At 38.3% G+C, this 20389-nt stretch overlaps 1 long non-coding RNA gene across 1 annotated transcript; it reads left to right on the top strand.

The window, feature by feature from the left end:
- Positions 1 to 2993: 2993 nt before the first annotated feature.
- Positions 2994 to 6311, top strand: LOC126475071 (uncharacterized). The gene is made up of 2 exons (XR_007586650.1): positions 2994 to 3374; positions 6047 to 6311. It is a non-coding gene; the product is annotated as an uncharacterized LOC126475071 (long non-coding RNA).
- The last annotated feature ends 14078 nt before the right edge of the window (positions 6312 to 20389 follow it).

Below are 20389 nucleotides of genomic sequence, written 5' to 3'. Positions count from 1 at the left end.
TGGGTCTATGAACACTATCATATGCTTTTTTAAAAATCTATGAATGAGATGAATAACTGTTTTTTTTTCTATACTTGTAATACTCCATTATTAGTTTAAGGCTCAGAATTCGGACTGAGCAGCTTCTGTATGGTCAAAATCCTTCTTGATGTTCTTCAAATTGTGGTTCCAAAATTTTGTGTGTGGAGTCCAGAAGGATTATTCCACTGTCATTATCTGGGTTGTTTCTAACTCCTTTTTTAAATAATGGATGGATTATTTCTGAGTTCCAGTGCACTGGAATTTTCTGTGTGATCCACATTTCAATTATAGGTTGGTGGAGATTTATGACCGCTGGTTTTCCAGCATTCTTCCAGATTTCTGCAAATACATGGTCTTCACCACATGTCTTGTAATGTTTTAGTTCCTGAATTGCTACCTCTACCTCTTGATAGTTGTAGGTTCTATTAGGTCTGGGGTGGTTAAAATAGGTTCTTCAGTGTCTACTTGAAATGTTTCCAGTGGGTCATCACAATTTAAAAGTTTGTTGAAAGTATCTGCAAGGATCTCTGCATTTTCTTGATTACTATGCGCCAACTTTCCTGACTTATCTCTCAGCATTAATGTTGGGGACTCATACTTTTTAAGATATCTCCCAAAGGTTTTGTAATAGTCTCTTGATTGTTTCTTCTGGAAGTTCTCTTCTATCTTTTTTAGGGTATTTTTAAGATGTTTGCGTTTTGTCTGTCTGATGATTTTATGGACTCACTTTCTATGCTTAGTTAGTTCTAGATGTGATTCTTCAGAATTTTGGGCTTGATGCTTTACCCAAGTTTGGTGTCTTCTTTCTAGTGCCTGGTCACATTCTTCATTCCACCTCTCATGTTTCTTCTGGAGTTTATTGGAGCCAACTCTTCTGCTATGGATTTTAATTTGGTGGCTAAGTCTTCTAGCGTATTATAGGTGATACACGTTTCACCTGATTTCCTAGTGTATTCCCCATTTTTTGTTAAGATGGTTGGGTCGAATTTTCTTCTAGTTCTTTCTGAGATCTTTTCTTTACCACTGGTGTTAATTTTATTTTAATCTTCACAACATAGTGGTCTGGCCCTGAGTCTTCACCCCTCAAAACTTTGACATTGTAGATTTCACGATGGTGAAATTTTTCTATGCATACATGGTCCAGTTGCCATTCGCCCTTTCGGAAATCAGAGTGTTTCCAGGTTTTTAATTTGTAAGGTTTCCTTTTAAAACATGTTGATTTTGAGACCAGGCTATGGTTTCTACAAGTTTCAATTAACCTTTGACCAATTTTGTTGGTCCATTTATGTGCTGGCCATTTTCCAATGATATCTCTGTACCTTCTTTCTTGTCCCAGTTGAGCATTGAAGTCGCCAAGGAGAATTTTTATGTTTGATCCCAAAATTACCGTGTTTCTTCTTTGTCCTTCAGAATATTATTTTTCTGGCTGGAGGGAGCATGTACATTGATAATTGTGTATGCCTTATTTGCAGATATCAAAGTTAGAGTTGCAAGTCTGGGGGACTAAGATTTGGATTCTATGACGGAATCGATAATTTTGAGGTCTATAAGAAATCCATTGCCAAACTGTGGACAGTTTTTCATGAATCTTCGTCCAGGGATTCGTTTATAAAGTCGGTATTCCTGTGATTCCATAGGGTCTTGATCACTGTTTCTGATTTCTTGAAGACCCATGATTATAATTTTGTTTCTTCATGATACGATTTTTAATTTTCCAGCTTGGCACAAGGGGTTAACATTGTGTGTCGAAAAGAATGAGATTTGTTTAATCCTTTGGTATTTTTCGGTTTGCACCGACTGTTGAGTTTCTAGACTCTCCAATCTGGCCCACCGAATCCGAATGCTGCCTTTCCTGCAATTTATGGTTGCAGTCGGTGGAATTATTCTTCAAAAGATGGTTCATGGTCGACTGTCTATGGCGTCACCTTGGTGTGAGGATAAATCCTCGAATTACAATTCTGAATGTTATTCAGAAAGGTGATGATGAAGGATGAAAGACGACAAAATGAAATTGTGAAGTCGTAAAAAACAGAAGGCGTCCGAGACTTCGGGAATTGAAGAAATCGGCCAAAGAAAGACAAGGGCCATTAAAGGACGTGAAAACGCAAGACACCCTAGGCCTCCATACGTAATATTGTCAGGGTCAGAAAAGAACAAGAGTTGACCAAGAGAGGTCAGATAGGATAGATGAAAGTGAGGAGCCTGGCACAATTACAATGCCAGACCCAACTTGGGGACCCGTGCTCGCCACGCACGTCACGCAAGAGAAACATTATCACTTCATACATGGATCTCGTTGCTCGATTAAAAATCGCGTTAGTTGTGTGTCTCGAATGATTTTCTCGGAACACCAGGACGTTTGTGTGAAAACAGGGACTGTCCCGGCAAAACCAGGACGTACGGTAAGCCAACATACGCCTCCAGCCTCTGCAGATTCTCATATGTGCTGAGTGTTGGAGGTATGTATGCAGGTATTTCTTTAGATCACGGAGGACAGTGTGCTGAACAGCATACTTCATTTGCAAACCAAGAAGCGTAACTAGTATAGTAGAGTATTTCTATGTTGTTTAGTACCTCCAAGTACATGCGGCACATTCAAGCCATTAATGTTTGTTTTCCCCTGGGCAGTAGGTCAGGTACCGAAGTACTGACATGTGAATGCAAAAGGGAAAGTCTACACTGACAGGCATAGTTCGCTTGTTACTACTGTGCAAAAACCATGCCGTTATGTTTGCGGGTAGACCATTAGACGCTGAGAAAAAACAACTAACTCAGTGAAGTGAGTACATATTAAGCTACCAATGGTCATAATATCTGTACATATTCCCGTAACGCCCTGTATATTTCAAGCAGTGCTATATAGCTAGTTCAGATCATTGCTTTTCTTGGCTATTTATGTATTGCGTGTAAGGTCAGTAGAAAAGCCTCGACTACTAAATTCATCACGGCACAACCCGTTCGCGAACTATAGCATGAAGTTTTGCTGGTACATTCAGAGGTCGTTCCTTCGTTTTTAAAATGATATGTTTCAGCACACTGTTATGTCCTGTTTATTGTCTCGTGTGTTCCTTTCTGTTCCATATTCCGGCTTTTATCCCAGTTAGTTAACGTAAAAGGCAGTGACAAGTCAGCGAGTTGGCTGCGACAAGTCAGCGAGTTGGCTGCCCTGCCAATGAGAGATACCCGAACTATGAAGTGTGGCAGCACGTGAAGTAGCAGACATTAGGTGTAACGACTTCGGGGTTTCGTCTGTTTGTACTGGTGGCTGTAGTTATCGCTGTGAAAAATGGACAAGGCTGCACAAGATAATCGCACTAATCAGTGCAACCCGACTCACGAGAAAACCGGTCCTGGTGAGTTATAAAAACTGACTTGCTCTATCTGCAAGGTGATAAGCGCTTATCTTAATAGCTCAGTACGCGTGATCCCATGGTATGTGTTAATTTCTAAAATTCAAACACATAAAACGACGAAATTTTTCGTGTAATTTCACCTCTATGATATACGGTATTTTTTAAAATATTTACTTCGACGATAAGTGCTGTTTAATTGATAGGCCTAGAGAGGATTTACGATAATGTTGTATTGACTTTGTTCGGAAGTCGTGCATAATTATGTAGTTGCTTTAATTGATCATTGTTTTTGTTCTAACTGACGGTAGTAGTACATGAAAAAACGTGTTTTTTTTCTTCAGTTGTTTCAGTATGTATATATATATTGCCATTTCTCTATGTTCTTAGCCAGCGATTCTGTTCACGGAAAAGATGGTAATTTCTGTTTAGTTTTCGGCTATTTTGTACAAACCCGGTTTCCCCATTGTTAGTAACAGACCATGAACCATAGCTTTCTGTAAGTTACACATCTAGGTTGAAGTACAATGGAATGAGGATTGTTGATATGTAGGACGCGGTACGTAGTCCAACATTCTTTTGTTTGCGGAAGGCGGCGTAGGAGAGTATTTTGTATTCAACAGAGGGTAAAGCAGAGCGAAATGTACGTAGTGTACACACCCATTGTTCGTACTTTATGTACAATATATGTAAATAATATGCATCAGAATAATCGCTAGAGTTGTCCTTGGGATTTTTGAATTAACCTTTACCTATTTTTTTGGTAATGTGCGTTAAATATGGCGCAACCATAAACAATCAAGATTTTGGTGGAGGATGGGGAAGAGACTGTGGCGTAAAGCTACGGCCGCGGCAGCAGAACTTTTAAACATTCCAGGAAAAAATGTATGACGACAGAGCTGTAACATACCAGTAATGAAAATGTTTGTTTTATTTATTCATCCAAGTATCATCTCACAGTGATGTACGATTTATCATGGTAATACCCTGGTATTTCTCTGAAGTGCTATAGGGTAGCCGGACATAGCAAACTCCATCCTCTCAAATGTGCGGTCAGTGCCTCATTTGGATGGACCGTATTGTACACTCTTCTTTGCTGCATGCAATTTGCTCCAGACATTTTATAATATAAAACATAGTTTTGCTCTTCATGACGCACGCTAACGGCATCGGATGATGACTTCTAGATCGTGAAGATGCAGCTGTGCCCCTTATACTAAATCCAATATGTTTGGGAAGTTGACTCCAGGCCTGTAAACATGCAGCTATGCCCCCTGTTTATTCCAGCCCTTTCCTTAGTCTGCCTGAAAAACTGAGTCAGCACATTTTATAATACTAAACATAGTTTTGCTCTTATCTCACGCACTGACGACATCTGCTGATGACTTCTAGACCGTGAAGATGCAGCTGTGGCCCTTACATAAAATCCAGTTTGTTTGGGCAGGCCTGTCAACATGCATCTATGCTCTCTGTATTATTCCTGACCTTTCCTCTGTCTGCCACAGGCAGCGCCTCCCCCCCCCCCCCCCCTTTCCCTCCAAGTTGACTCGTGAGAACAACAAAGACATTACTATGATGGACTTTAGATCTTGACACATGATTTTCTTGTTAAAGCAGTAAACCATGTTCGTGTATTCAGAAGCGACAGGGTGTTGTAGTTATCCCCTTGCATTTCTCTAACTAATCTTTAGTTCTACAGTTACATCCCACACTGTCTTTTGTTCAGTAAGCAATACACTCCTGTATACTTTTTTTATACCTGTGACAGTAATCTAGGAACTCGAAAAAAACTGAGATTTTTAACTGTGGAGAGAATTTTCTGATCACCACAGTTATCCATTTATTTTCCTTAGCTGCTGCCGTGGAGATGGTTGCTTTTGGAAATGTCTCCACAAAAATAAATTAAAACAACGTGCAAAATCTTGAGAACATAGCATCAGCATTGTTCTCAATATACACACCATCCCAGGTTTGATTTGACAATACGGTAGAAGTAGTGTCTACAGTATTTTACATTACGAGAGGATCCTTGTGTAGGCCTGCAGTTTTATGGGTTTTACCAAGCTAGTCTGTAGCTTTGTTAGCTAACAACAATATCAGGAAGGTCAGGGTCTCTTACTAATACTTTACTGTTTTCCCTATCAGTATCTGTAAATGCATAGTATAAGGTTGATACTGTTTTTTTTTATACCTTAATAGTAGTGATTACCATTTGAGCCATGCTGAAAGTGCTCAAAATGTTTAGGAAGTATTACTAATTTCACCCTGAACACCCATCTTTAATATTAATGTCTCAACTTATTATTAGCCTACATTAGTATTTGGGGTTGAGACTTTCTCCAGGACATCAGTTAATTTGTTAATGAAGTTGTCCTCATAACCATTGTCATTGTGTAACAATTTGGGCTGCTGTGTCACTTTAGTATCCTTTGTATTACATAATTTTTAGCAGAAATGAAAGTATTATGTTACAATTTTCACATCAAAAACATGTTTTGTGACAAAACATACTAACTGGTTGACTTTATGTTTGTTGAATGCCAATTCTAAATAATTGTTTAGGAAAGTGTTGTCTTTCTTGGTAGTTTTTAAAAAATCAGTTACTAGATTTATAGATCAGAATGTGACTTGCCATTGAAGAAAATCATAAATGCCAATATGTTCTCATTTTATAGGTCGTGATGCTGGTTACAAGGGAACAGGAACAAAATCAGATCTGGACAACCATGCCAATCAGTTGAATCCGAACAATCCTCGTTACCAAGGAGGTAATAAATAAGGAAGAGTGGATGGTTTCTTCTGTATGCCAGCACTTAACATTAAGTGATAAAACATAAAAAATTAAAAATTTCCAGAATTACTGTTTAATACTTCTTATGACACAAAGTTATGTACTTTAAACCAACTAAAGACAACTAAATGCCTGAATTTTGAAAAGTCCTTATTGTTTTCCTGTTTCTTTGCCTAGATCCTTCAAAAGTAATTCTACTTGTAAGACAATTGCAGATGCAAATAATTAGTGATCACAGTTTTATCTGCTTGTATTGTGTGCACGAGAAAGGTGGTTGACAATGTGAAGTTCCTGCTATGTATGACTGATGAAAATGCTCAGGCGGTAGACAACATCTGAAGTTTCTGCTATATATGACTGAAGAAACTGATCTGATTGTTCCTTGAGAGCATTCACCAATGTACTTATTCTGACAAGTGTAGGCATTCTTGAACCTGCACTTATTTCTGTACATTGAAATCAGCAATAGCATATTGTCCAGCTTCTTAGAAATGTAAAGTACATGGTAGGAGTACGCCTTGTTCCAATGTTTCAGAATGTGGCTGTGTGTGGCACCAATGGTTTGTTTAGTCTTACAGAGGTATGCAATTTAAGGTACCTTCACACCGAAAACCAAAGTTCTCCAACAAACTAAAATGTACAACAGTTCTGAGTTTGGTAAACTTACAGCTGTTAAAAAATATTGACAACAGTTTCAGTCTCTACATGTTTGGTGTTTTAAATTTTTTGCTACAGAAAAGCAATGTAAATGGATTCTGACTGAAGATTTCCCATTTGTTATGGCGGAAGATGATGCTTTTGCTCTTTCAGAGTACATGATGAAACTGTACACAGTATGGCAAGAGGAAGGCAGCCAAGAAGGAATGTTTAATCGCCAAATATTTCACGCTAGAAGAATTGTGGAGAATTTTTTGGAATATTGTAAACAATTTTTCGGTGTCTTAGAACAACTACACACGTAATTCCTGAAAAAGCAACATTATTGACTTTGGTAACTGTGTCAGTTGCACTGTTTTCTTAGAAGAAATAAAGTTAACTCCTCATCTGGCAGTTTTGATGTGGAAGATCCAGAAACAGGCAGGGCTTCGGATGTCAGTTGGAGGATATCTCCGCAAAATAAATGTCTACAGAGAAAGGGAGGCAACGCAGGAAGAACCACAAAGAATATACAGGATGAATTTGCAATCTACTTTGTATCAGATGTTGGTAAAATGAAAAGGCAAGTGGAATATGAATAAATAAATATCGAGTGAAAAGACAAATGTAATTAAAAACTAATGAACAAAACCTTTATAGCTTTAGTTATTAACAATGTAATCCATTAATATGCAAATTACTTTGTATCAGATTTTGACAAAATGATATGATGAGAAATCGATAAATTTTCGTGAAAATACAGATGCAATTACAAAATTTCTGACCAACAGTCTTCCAGTTTGAGTTACACGAGTAAATGACATTTTACTTACGATTGTAAATATTTTTCTCCTTTGCTTGTTCACACCTCCCAGATACTTCCTATGCTCGTAAAATATCCATTTTGGAATGTAGATCTCAGTTGTTCCAGACCACTTTTCAATGCTCACAATTGTACTGTGTTTTCCTATTTATCCATTTCCTTTCACACTCCACTGGCGGTACACCAATTTTATCCAAAACTTCTTTAAAGAAATCTTTCCTTTTATATCTGTCTATATGCAGAATCAGAAGAATCCTACAGAGGTTTCCTCATTACAATTTCCGACAAAACTGAATTGCTATATCAGTTGATGACTTGTGAGTTGCCATTGTCGAAAGAAACAGCAGACGAACGAAACGCAGCAGATGACATAGCAAATGCGCATGCGCAAGTGACACAACTCTGCCATGTTTTTTCTCACTGACCATAAGGTACAAACTTGAGACTAAACTTCCCTTGACTAGTTGTTCAGAGAGATGTCAACCAAATGTCTTGGGGTTTTCAGTGTGAAGATACCATTACAGGTGGCAACATATTCCCATTCCACTTAGGTGATAAGAATTTCCTCACCAGTGTAGGCAACATGTTGTCTTTGTGAAAAAGTATAGAAATAACTCAAATAAGTTCAGATTTATGGCCTTACAATGCATTGTCCTAGAAATGTTTCCTAACTGTTACAGAGTCTTCTTCACCCTTTAGATTTTGGGAATTAATGAGAACATGGTGGTAAGTCTACTGACCCATTTTGACTGCAGTTGGGAGCTGCCCTTCTTTATGTCACTGTGTATAATTGTTTGGTTTAATAACCTGATTGCCATATGATGATCACAACACTGCAATATGATGTTCACAACACTGCAGAAATTAAAGTCATACCTTTCCACATTTATTGAGACCCATGACATTACAATTATGAGCTTTTACTTATTATCAATTTACATAGCTCATTCGTGACATATCTGAACAATGGTGGCATATTTACTCCACGACTTCATATTTAAATTTGGTAACATGGTCAGTACACTTAATAAATGTTCACACCAACAATTTATGTGATGTTTGCACAATGATAACTGCGTAGAGAATCATTGCATATGCTTGGCTATAACCATTTAGTTAATCGACAATGAATTTTTGATTTGGGGCAACTGGAAAATGATAGCTATAGGGCACTGACTGACTCAAAGAAGTTCACAAAACATGTTTTCAATTTATATTTAGCTTTAGATGTTCACATATTGAAAACTAACTCCAGACTTGCTGAGAGTTGCAGAGCAAATGTTCACAGAAATATTGACAAAATTAATGGCTGAAGTATTGTTCAGCACAACTACTCGTAGGAGTCGAGACGTGATATTGTGTTGAATTTGTGTGCCTGCGTGGTTATTTGTGTCACGAAAGCCGTTGGTTAATTGTTGTCTTCCTGCATCACTCAATTGCCTTCCACGTCATTCTGTACTAAAGGTTTGCTGCAGGTTTGTGGAAAATCACTGGACCTGTATTGCTGAGATTCTTCCTTGACAAGGTAGGCAGGTTCCAGTCGCTCTAGTAATACTTTTCATGCCTGCCATTTTGATCAGTGGTGAAGTTACTCCTTCCTTTTGCCAGCACTTTGTATGAGCCAGTATATGGTGCGCATAATGGCGGTCGTACGGTGTTGTCTTGGAGCCAGACGTGATGTACACCCAGGTCTTTGTGTATAGAGATTGTCCTTTCACCATGCCTGATGGGTGGAGCCATGTGCAGTCACGACATGTGTGAACTCAGCTACTGTATGAATTTAATCATTACTTCTGTTGATATCAGTTGAAGTGTTGCCAGTACAGTAACTTCTCATGGAACCTGTAACTCCTCTCCATAGACCAGTCGTGCAGCTGTTAGCAGGTCCAGCAATACAAGCAGTGGAGCATCTGTTCTTGTTGACAAGTAGCACATCAGTGCTGCCTCTAGTGTAAGGTGTAGCCTGTCCACCACCCTATTACCAGCAGAGCGGTAGAGTGCACATGGCTGGTAGATGCACAGTTGGCAGTGTACACATGGGGAGAGTGGCAGAGGTGGGGATTGCAGGCAGGTGCTGTAGGGGAAATGCCGACCAGTGGAGGGGATGTGCCATTATAAACTGAAGTCTACGCTCACATTTTTTGCAAATATGAAATGGAGCCTCTCCACACCTACACTTGAATGGTGATGATTTAAAAAGATCTGTCACCTCTGCTTTGGTTAGTATCGAAAAAGAATTCTGCTGCAAATGCAACAAAAGCAGCAATTTATTTTCGACTCACTTATCATTTGTAATTTGCAGAGGAGCATCGTAGAGGTGAATTTTGACTGAAACCTACATTTCTATTGCCAAAACACAGTGGAGTTTACACAGTGTCACCTCCTAAACTTACCAATGCGATTCGCCACTCTAGTCCAGGAGTGTTTTGCCAGTAGTAACTGACCATCCATAAAAATCTGCGGGGCCTTTTGTAGGTTGTCAGAAAAGATATATCTTGTACTGCTGCAACCCAACCCCGAAGTGGTGAGACGCCTGCTGCTGAGACTAAATGCCCTAAAAGTTGGACCTGTGTCTTGTCAAAAACTCACTTTACTGCATTAATAACTATACCATACTCTTGTAGGCATTGAAAAAAAATGCCTTAGGTGTTTTCTGCACATATTCTGGTACTACCACAATTTTTAAATTTAGCTTTTTACAGTCAACTACACTAAATACCTGAACTTTAGTGATCGCATAGTTAAAGTCCGCCATGACAGGTACGGCATATGGATCTGGAATTCTGCAAGTGTTAACTGCACTGCAATCCTTGCACAATCACCATGATCCCTGCTTTCACCATCTCTTTGAAATCTGCTTGTGCTGCCAGGAGCTTGTGAGGCAGGAGACTCAAATTGTAATGTGGATGTGGTGCTCTGTTGGTTGCTTCTCTTCCCATCAGTGGTGGTCTGACAGGTAAGCAACAGAAATTCCTGTTGCAGCCAACAGATCACTGCCCTGAACTGCTGTGACCATTTCCATCAGCTGAAAAATGTTTCCATCCCATAACAAGATCAGATGACATTTTACCAAGTTTGTTGATGGGACAAAAATGCATCCAAAAATTGCTTTGAGTATAGGGTCAGTAACATTGGCAACAATAAACATACATGTAAATTAGTGAGGAAGTCCCAGATCCATTGCCATTGTCCATTCAGCAAGAGTGTTAGTGCACAAGTTGTAAGGTGCAGTGAGAATATGCTGTGTCGATCTGTTCGTAGTAGTGCACAGTTGTTTGGGGTAGACACTTGCTTCCAGTCCCTAATTGACAAGAAAATTTCGACCAGATATGTGATCATAGGTAAACAATTCCAGCAACCGGTGCACTGCCGACAGCGTTGCATTAGCGTAGCACCTCTCAACCTTGCTTTGTGGATGCACACATTGTTGGCGACGAATATCAGCATCTTCTAATGTTCGACAACAACCATTGGGTAGCTGCAGGAATTGGTGCACTGCCGAGCTGCCTCCCAAAATGCCTGTGGTATCAGCACCATTGTGATGAAGTTGCATCAAATCTCTGTCAATTATCGTTTCATTCCCTTATCCAGTGTTCAGGAGAAAGGTTAAGAGACAGCAGAATGTGTTCCGTTGTTCCGACAGCTTCAAATTTAACTGCACAACCTGATCTTCCAACAGCTCCACTCTTTTTTCTTACGTTGGCTTTGTTTTAACGTTTGCTGCTTTAACACTCATTATGTGACTTCTGTCAGGTACACTTTCTGTTTTAACACACTGGGATTTTGGACAGGATAGTTGCAGAAGCTGTCAGCACATTCGACACACTTAATGCCTCATGCTCACTTGTAACTAGGACTGCAACCACACCAACAGCCAAGAACCATTCTACTAGATCCAGAAACTCATCAGCTGCTCTGCAGACATCTCAAAGGAAGAGCCTCAGGATAAGAAGAGCTGCTGTGCGTAGTCACTATTTTTTATGGGATCTTCGCAATTCGAAGAAGAAGAAAAGGTAGAATCTTTACAGTGTCAGCAACAAGAAAGTACAAAGGTAAATGGTGCAGCAAATCCATTACATGAAACTTTAATAGTTGTATACCAAAATGTGCAGGGACTAGAAAGTAAATTAGCTGAAATAGAAGTTCTATTAACTGACTATCTGAAAGACATTAACATACCATGCATAAGTGAGCACTGGGTAAAAGAAATGCAAGCGTCTAGTATAATTATTCCACATTTTGAAATGATTAGCAAATTTTGTAGAATCAACCATAAAGGGGGTGGGACATGTGTTTATGTTAGGACAGGGTTAGAATCAAAAGAAATTAAATGTAAACTAAAATGCATAGAAAAATATTTTGAATACAGTATATGTGAGCTAACCAAATTAAAAATTTGTGTGTTTGTACCGATCACCATTGGGCAACTTTGCCATATTTATGGAAAACCTTGAGGGACTACTGAATGAACTTAAACATAATGTAATTGTTCTTGGTGATTTTAATGTTAAATTTAAGAATGATTGTAGTAAACAACAGCAACTGTACAATCTGTTTTTGTGTCATAATATGATGGCAACTGTAAATGAAGTTACCAGATGCGGAAATATGTCTGAAACTATAATGGATCAAGTATTTATAAACAAGGACAAGTGTGAATATAACACTGAAGTAATTGACACTGGTTTCTCGGATCACAAGGGTATCAAATTGAGTTTAAATGTCACGTCTTACAAGGACCCTGTTATCAGTAACAATTACAGAGAATGGAGATTTATAAATGATGACAGCATAAGAATTTTTAATTACATTCTGGACAATAACAACTGGGGTAGTGAATCAAGTGGTGATGTCAACACAAACTTTAACTCATTCCTTGAAAGCTACAAACACTGCTTCGATGTTGCCTTTCCTATAAAACGAGTCAAAACTAAACATAAAACCAAAACATGGGTTACACAGGGGATTACCGGTAGAAAGTCATCGGACACTCTCAGAAAGTTAAATAAATCAGCCAGGAAGAATGTAGCATTGAAAGCACATGTGAAATGTTACAGAAGCCTGTACAAGAAAGTAATAATTGCAGCTAAGAAGCTTGATGATGATTCATATATTGAGAAAGGTAACAACAAAAGGAAGTCAACTTGGGAGGTTATAAATAAAAATATAGGTCATTAAAAGTGGGGGTAAAACTGTTAAGGACCCACTTCAGATTGCCAACATATTTAACAAACTATGGTGTGCGTACTGTAAGACCTTCGGTACACACACCATCAGATTATTTGACTTGCGCTCTAACGAAGTAGGCGAGTGTCAGCAATATGTCTCGTGGTCTTATCGTGGCGTATTTATCTTCTGCCGTTAGGTCAGACGATAGAAATGCCACTTGCACGCTTAGAGTAGCAGATTGACGGTGACCAACTTTAAACAGAACTTGATTAATTTTCGCACACATTTATTAAAATAATAAAAAGCATAGACATTACGTAACTTGATTCTGGATGCTGTTTACAATTGACAATCTGAAGTTCCTTTGGTCTTGGTACGTTGATCCTATTCTCACATATCTCTGATACTTCACAAAGTGTCTATACATTTATCTTCATGGCTATGTACAGGAATATGGTAATCTTATTAGGGGCAGACTGAAACTTGACTATAGACTGGTACAGACTAATGCAGACTGGTGCAGCCAAATGCAGACAGATGCAGACTGACTAATCGGAGGTCTGTACACTCGTTATAATACCTCGTGCGTTCAGGTATCACTGCACTAGTGTGATCCGCGAGGAGAAAAGGCTCTACGTTAGCAGCAATCTCATTGGCTGCGTTACGTATTAATACGCAGATCGGCGGAAGCAGAATTTGGTCCATCTCTAAGGCAGCGCCATCTCGTAGTGCGGAGACGTACGAGCGCTGCGCCTGCACTGTTGTGCTTAGTGGGGCGCACTCTAGTGGGAAAGTTGTGTACGCGCTGATTATGCGGATCTATGTACACAACACAAACATTTCACAAATATAGCCATAAATTTAATTAAAGCTAAATGCAATTCCAATAGCAAGGTAAAAATCCCCATGAATGACATGACAATGTTCCTTTATCCAGTAACTGAATCAGAGGTACTAAATGCTATAAATAAGTTAAAAAATAAAATGTCTTGTGGGTGTGATGGGATTCCTGACAAAGTCATTAAGCAAAGTGCAAGAAGCATAGCCTCACATCTCACTGATATTATAAATGAATCTTTTAAGACAGGGGTGTTTCTATCAAAACTTAAAATATCAACTATAAAGCCACTTTACTTTAGTCTTTATCAATGTTACCAGGTTTCTCAAAAATAATAGAAAGGATAATGTATCATAGACTATACAAATGTCTTATTAAGAATAGAATATTGGTTAATGCGCAAAATGGTTTCCGTAAAAATAAATCAACTGAAACAGCTATCTTCAATTTTTTGCAAGTTGTTCTAAATTCCATAAATAGAAAGGAATTAAATTGTGGATTGTTTTTAGACTTATCAAAGGCCTTTGATGTCATCGACCATAAGTTACTGCTTAGGAAGTTATATGCCTATGGGATACGTGGAGTTGCCCACAAATGGTTTGCATCATAACTGTCGGACAGGTATCAGAAGGTGGAGATAAGCCATGCAGACAGGATATATTCATCAAGATTCGAGAGAGTTTTGTACGGAGTACCCCAGGGATCTGTATCAGGGCCATTACTGTTTTTAATATTTATCAATGACCTACCAAGTCAACTATCTGAAGCAGAGGCAGTACTGTTTGCTAACGATACAAGTTTGTTTGTTAAAGCAAATAGTGAAGCTGACTTGCAGGAAAAAGTCACATTAACAACAGACGAAGCAGACAGATGGTTTAATGAAAACAGACTCATTGTGAATGCCAAAAAGCAAAGAGGATCAACTTCATAGATATTACAAATATAATAAAAACTAACCTTACGGTAGAACTGAGTAAGTGTAAGATTGAACAAGCATAATACACTAAATTATTGGGAGTATGGTTTGATGAACACTTAAGATGGGAAAAGCATGTAATATCATTGAACAAAAAATTAAGTCAAACATGTTATATATTTATATCTAAAAACAAAGATGATGTGACTTACCAAATGAAAGCGATGGCAGGTTGATAGACACACAAACAAACACAAGCATACACACAAAATTCAAGCTTTCGCAACCAGCGGTTGCTTCATCAGGAAAGAGGGAAGGAGAGGGAAAGACGAAAGGATGTGGGTTTTAAGGGAGAGGGTAAGGAGTCATTCCAATCCCGGGAGCAGAAAGACTTACCTTAGGGGGAAAAAAGGACAGGTATACACTGGCACACACACACACACACACACACACACACACACACACACACACATATCCATCCGCACATACACAGACACAAGCAGACATTTGTAAAGGCAAAGAGTTTGGGCAGAGGTGTCAGTTGAGGCGGAAGTAAAGAGGCAAAGATGTTGTTGAAAGACAGGTGAGGTATGAGCAGCGGCAACTTGAAATTAGCGGAGGTTGAGGCCTGGCGGATAACGAGAAGAGAGGATATACTGAAGGGCAAGTTCCCATCTCCGGAGTTCTGACAGGTTGGTGTTAGTGGGAAGTATCCAGATAACCCGGACAGTGTAACACTGTGCCAAGATGTGCTGGCCGTGCACCAAGGCATGTTTAGCCACAGGGTGATCCTCATTACCAACAAACACTGTCTGCCTGTGTCCAGTCATGCGAATGGACAGTTTGTTGCTGGTCATTCCCACATAGAAAGCTTCACAGTGTAGGCAGGTCAGTTGGTAAATCACGTGGGTGCTTTCACACGTGACTCTGCCTTTGATCGTGTACACCTTCCGGGTTACAGGACTGGAGTAGGTGGTGGTGGGGGGAGGGTGCATTGGACATACACACACACACACACACACACACACACACACACATATCTCCATCCACACATATACAGACACAAGCAGACATATTCAAAGGCCTTTGAATATGTCTGTATATGTGTGGATGGATATGTGTGTGTGTGTGTGTGTGTGTGTGTGTGTGTGTGTGTGTGTGTGTGTGTGTGTGCGCGCGAGTGTATACCCGTCCTTCTTCCCCCTAAGGTGAGTCTCCGCTCCCGGGATTGGAATGACTCCTTACCCTCTCCCTTAAAACCCACATCCTTTCGTCTTTCTCTCTCCTTCCCTCTTTCCTGATGAAGCAACCATTGGTTACGAAAGCTTGAATTTTGTGTGTATGTTTGTGTTTGTTTGTGTGTCTATCAACCTGCCATCGCTTTTGTTTGGTAAGTCATCTTTGTTTTTAGATATATTTTTCCCACGTGGAATGTTTCCCTCTATTGTATTCATGTTATGTATTTAGAATGCTTAAAAGCTCATGTAATATTAAAACAGTGTTATGTGTTTATTTCTCATTCATGCACAGTTTATTAAGATACGGTGTACAGTTTTGGGGGAACAACAGTCTAACAAAACATTCATTTAGACTACAAAAGAAGGCAGTCAGAATAATAAAAGGTATAGGATATAGAGACTCTTGTAGGCATGCTTTCAAAGAATTAAAAATCATGACACTACCATCCTTATACATATATGAAAGCATATGTTTCTTAAAAGAACACGAGGAACGATTATGCCAGAACGATGGGAGCTTGATGTGACACAGTCAGTTTACACTATACTTGTTTTGCTGGTTTCTGTCGGCTACTGCTCGTTGCAGTGTATTTGGAGTTGTGTTTGACTCTGCCTCAACTTCTGTCTACATCAAAGGTGATAACAAGTTAGTCATTATCATTTATGATTTTTTTTTCATTTCTGATTCTCTTCCTTATCAAACCACATTGGGGTGACCACTGTGGGTAATTAAGCTGCAAGTGACATAATTACCACATAACCTCACATAGGCAAGTAATCCACAAGTCTCTTTATTAAAATTTGTAACTACTAATCGTCCAAAGCATAATGACATAATTTCTATATCGCTAATAAAGATTCTTTGCTGCACCAAAACTCCTTTTTCAACTCTTGCACTGTCTTTGTGCACAGTAACTAACATTTCCTCGTGTTTACTACATACATGTGGTTTTGTTATGCAGGTAAGAGGATTTTTTAAATGCTTAATCTGGTACGTCATGTAGCCCAAATGAACATTTGTTTTTGATTGACATTATTAGCTTCGTCTCTATCTGTGTGACTTCTTGAAGGAACATAGACTTAAGAGTATCATTTAAATAATGTGGTGGGTACATACATTTGCTGCATACTGATTTTGTATTAACTGATTTGCTATGTTACTAAAATACACATTAAACTTATCAGCTACCTGATATGAGTGTCTGTTATTTTTTATTAGCAGAGAGATTGCTATTCGTCCGCCTCACACTACTTTTCCCAGGCAATTGTAGAAGGGAGAAAGGAGACTACAATCTAATGCAATATGTGAGAAACATCGTCTTCTCAGTTATGGATGCGGAACCTCTACGAGTATATTTGCAATGAAATTGTGGGAAAGGAAGAGCAACTAGATAGTATTTTGCTTTTCATTATAGTGATACGCTTTACTATTTTATACAGTTATCAATGACAAAATGTAACAGATTCATTAATTTACACATTGTTTTCTGTTGATGAAAGAGAATGCACATGCAAAGTACTCACATTTTTGTATTCCCATATAACTGACTTCAGTAAATGAGAATGCATGTGCAAAGTACTCACATTTTAGAGTTTCCCTATATCCAGCTTCAGTAATGCAATTTTGTCATACGATGACATGGTTGGAGACCGTGGCTGCTATTTGAAAACAAATGTTGATAACATTACAACTTCAGTAAGTTTTGTAATGCATAGCAAAAGCTAGTCTGCCTATCTAAAAATTTTCTTGTTAAAAAAGACCCATTATAGTGTGTCATCCATCAGCATTCCAGTAGATTTGTGTCACAGACAGGCACAATTAAAAAGAATGCTAGAAGTCCTTGGACCATAAGTGTGCAAGTTGTGCTTATGTGAGTGTGTGTGTGGGTGTGTGTTCTACTTCTCAAGTCGAAATTAATGCAAAAGCTGAAATATTTCTAGTATTCTTATTCATGGTGCAGTCTGTGATTCAGCACTTAGTCTATGTGGTGAGTAGCAATCTATGTTTTCCTTATTGTTGTTATTTCATCTTGGAATTTTCATTGTTTGATCATTCCAATAAATTTTGTAGTTATATCTCAGTTTAAGAAGATATTTTACATCGTGTCATTACCAATCATTGTAGTACCTTTGTGATGAGTGAAAATTCATACATGCAGGATTTGTATTCATTCAGCAATAGTTTCCCTTTTAAGCAGTTTATCAACTTGTGGTTTTTATTACGAATTATGATCCTTAGGTCACAAACAGAAAGATTTGAGAAAAATACATTGGTATATTGACAAAGATTACTGATACGGCATTTTTCCCTGCTTCTGAATGGTTGAATGGTAGAGGAATCAAACAGTGAAGAATGCCTTGCATAATTAATTGCTCCTCTGACTAACCTTTCATCATTTTTGAGGAGGTTACAATACATTGTGCTTTGGCTGAGAGATTATTATCAGACTGTTACAATTTTCTCTAATTCTGTGCTGCAGCAGGTTCTTTGAAGCCTGGTTGGTAAGATTATGGCCTGTTTAGAGTCATAGCACTTTTGTTGCCTTGAAAATTTTGTGGAAGTCATCTGGTATTAAATAAATGTGTTGGGGATAAATATGTGAACTATATACCGAACTGGCTAAGCAGCCACCATCATTCTACATGCAAGTCAAACTGAGGGGTAGCTGTGTTTGAAAAAATGAGCTGGTAGCTTACTGTAGCTGCTTTCTCATAGGAAATGTTTTCATCCACATTCCAGTCATGTACCTCATTATGGGATATGCCCCTCATATGAGAAAGATATGTGTGAATAAAAATTAATGAGTGAATGAACTAAGTGGATTCATACACACATTTGACTGAGTGGAACATATAATTCTTCTTGAAAAATTAAAATTTTATTCTGTGATCATATACAGCTTATGAATACGTAACAGCAATATTCTTTTTAAATGAGCATCAGCTGCACGGCCCATCTTCACGAGCTTACCATGGAACTATAAGCCGCTGCTGAATTTTCCACATCAGGGCATGAAAGTGCTTAAAATGAGCCATTACCAAATTTCAACACAACAAACTGGTACTTGATGCAAAATGTGCTAAACCGAGCTTGTTAATAAGTTTTCCATGTGCTGATCCTGCCTCCAAAATATTTTACATGTATTGTTTCGTTCAGTATATGAATCTGATGCCTATTTAGGGTGTCAGGAGATCATTTTCTTTTTATGCTTTTCTTGTTTCAAATTGCATGTGATTATTCTTTACAAGCTTAAGACTTGCACTGCTTGATATGAACCGATGCTAAACCAATTCACCTATTGGCGAGGGTGTGTCTGGTAAGACTGAGTTTATACATTTTGTTAGACTGCTGGTGTCATTAGCAACCTTTATTGCTTTTGAACAGTATTGCAATTATTGGAATATCATTTATGTAGCTTAGTAACAAGAGTACACCAGGTGCAGAAAACGGTGAGATTCTGCAGTTTATGTTCTCCCATTCCGAATTTACTTTATTCCTGTTTTTCTTTTGGCAATGTGACCCTCTACTTGCTTTTATGAAGGTAAATGCTGTTATGAAGGTAAAGGTCCATACAAGAGAGAAGCTGTTAACATTTGTTTCTCAACTAGAATTTTTTAGACCACCCTATAAGTTATGTTAGCAAGATCATGGGTTATCCCAATAGGGGTGCCAGGTCTTCATTTCTATTGCATTGTACCTTTATTGATTGTTTGAATCATTTATTGTGCCTAATGTACAATATGATCCTGTGTAAGTCAATTTCTATAATTATGGACAGTGTAGTATGATGAGAAACATAATGTGAATTGATGGGGTGACTTATTATAAAATGATAAGATGATAATGTGATAATGTACACACTCAAACCAGACTTTTTTTTCCTCACAGTCAAATCATATAAGTTTTTCTCGTAACATGAAGACGTTGTCATATAACATCTGACATTTAGTGAAACAATCAATCAATTTCTGTGTAGTAGCACAATTTACATCAGTTCTTAAAAGATACGACTGCCATTATATATATAAACCTTACACCAAAAATAACTACTGATTAGAATATTAGTAATAAACATCATATGTGTTTTTTCCTCATCCAGCCAATGTGCATTAAGCACCAAAATGAGGTATTTTTAATTTGCTTTCTAGGAGAATTATAATTTCACTTACTTTACTGGACAACAACTGTACTTTATAAGTTAATCGAACAACCACAAGTTAGCGTTTAACTTTGAGTTCTTCAAATTACTTGTATTTGCACTTATCTCAGATCTTGCCTTAGCTTTGCATGTTATCTGTGAATTCTGGTAGTGTGCCCCACAGAAAATCCTGCTGCAGGCTAGAGGTTTGTGTTCTCTTGCAGCTGTTCTTGTGGTCTTTTTGCTGCCTGAAGCTACACTGTCAGATGCAGTGAGTATTTCCGTGGTTGAGTGCTGTTCTTTTATTATCACTGTTACTGATCAGTTGAAGACATGACATCCATAAATGAGTCTGTGATCATGTTCAGCTCTATATTTATAAATGTTTGTCTTGATCACACATTACTAGCCAACTGAAAATGACTGGTTTCAGCTTACTGTCCATCATCATATCATATTTTGATACTA

This window comes from Schistocerca serialis, chromosome 4 (genome assembly GCF_023864345.2).
Source record: "Schistocerca serialis cubense isolate TAMUIC-IGC-003099 chromosome 4, iqSchSeri2.2, whole genome shotgun sequence".
In the NCBI taxonomy this organism is placed as follows: domain Eukaryota; kingdom Metazoa; phylum Arthropoda; class Insecta; order Orthoptera; family Acrididae; genus Schistocerca; species Schistocerca serialis.
The sequence above is the reverse complement of the archived record's forward strand: the minus strand, read 5'-3'. Positions and strand labels throughout refer to the sequence as shown.